Here is an 885-nt window from a genome sequence, read left to right as displayed (position 1 = left end):
TTACCGTACAATCATCCCATCATTCCAAAGTGATAATGGTGTTATCGCATGCCATATTGTCATATTGCCACATTTGTTGAATAATTTAGGAGCATATATTCCATCCAATTTGCACATATGTGAGTAATCTCTCATACATTTTTTACTATTTTTTCTTTAAAACAACAACGAAGATAAAATGGGAAACATATACTATTTATAAATAAAAAAATTTGAAAATATGACATGTAATTTGATTTCTAAATACATATTGACAACACTTAATGTCCTTAAATCAAAATGTTTCAGATTCATAAGTTTTCAATCAAAGTTATAGGCTAGCTAGGGATGAACTCCTAATATATGAAGCAAAGCAAAATATGGACAACATGTACATATGTAAACATAGCGCCTACGTGTGAAATCAAAGCCATGCTTGCCACCCATTTGCTTGCACTTGATGCTTTAGATTTTCATGGTTAATCTGCAAGCAATGATGATAAAATAAGAAGTCTAACAATAATGCACAATCCCAACTATAAAGATTGTAAGCAACTTAACCTAAATACCTTTAAGTTTGACAATTTTCTCATGGCAATACTTTTACTCCAGTTATTTGTAGAATACTGAAAGATAAATATATTTGTCAAGTTTGAGGTATCAAATTGTAACAATATTTACAAAATTAAATAATAAGAAATATTACCTTAATCTTGTACTTCAACCTTTGTACTTTGAGACGGGTGTGATGCTTGTAAAATTGACAAAAAATGCAATTTTATTTATATTTGAAAATTGAATGCAATTTGAATTTATAGTATACTTTTGTATGAAAATAAGAGAAGACTTACCGTATTTAGAAAAGTTGTTTGGCCACTGTTAATCTTTTTTCTGCACCCATAAATT

General features: G+C 28.7%; 1 long non-coding RNA gene across 1 annotated transcript; it reads right to left on the bottom strand.

Moving 5' to 3' along the window:
• Positions 1-264: 264 nt before the first annotated feature.
• Positions 265-597, bottom strand: LOC125480076. Its single transcript, XR_007260485.1, has 2 exons — positions 549-597; positions 265-463 (listed from the first exon to the last, which is right to left on the bottom strand). It is a non-coding gene; the product is annotated as an uncharacterized LOC125480076 (long non-coding RNA).
• Positions 598-885: the final 288 nt, after the last annotated feature.

This window comes from the organism of the source record quoted next, unplaced genomic scaffold, assembly GCF_019419815.1.
Source record: "Pyrus x bretschneideri cultivar Hongxiangsu unplaced genomic scaffold, Pyrus_bretschneideri_v1 Contig31, whole genome shotgun sequence".
Classification (NCBI taxonomy): domain Eukaryota; kingdom Viridiplantae; phylum Streptophyta; class Magnoliopsida; order Rosales; family Rosaceae; genus Pyrus; species Pyrus x bretschneideri.
This window is presented reverse-complemented; position numbering and strand designations above follow the sequence as displayed.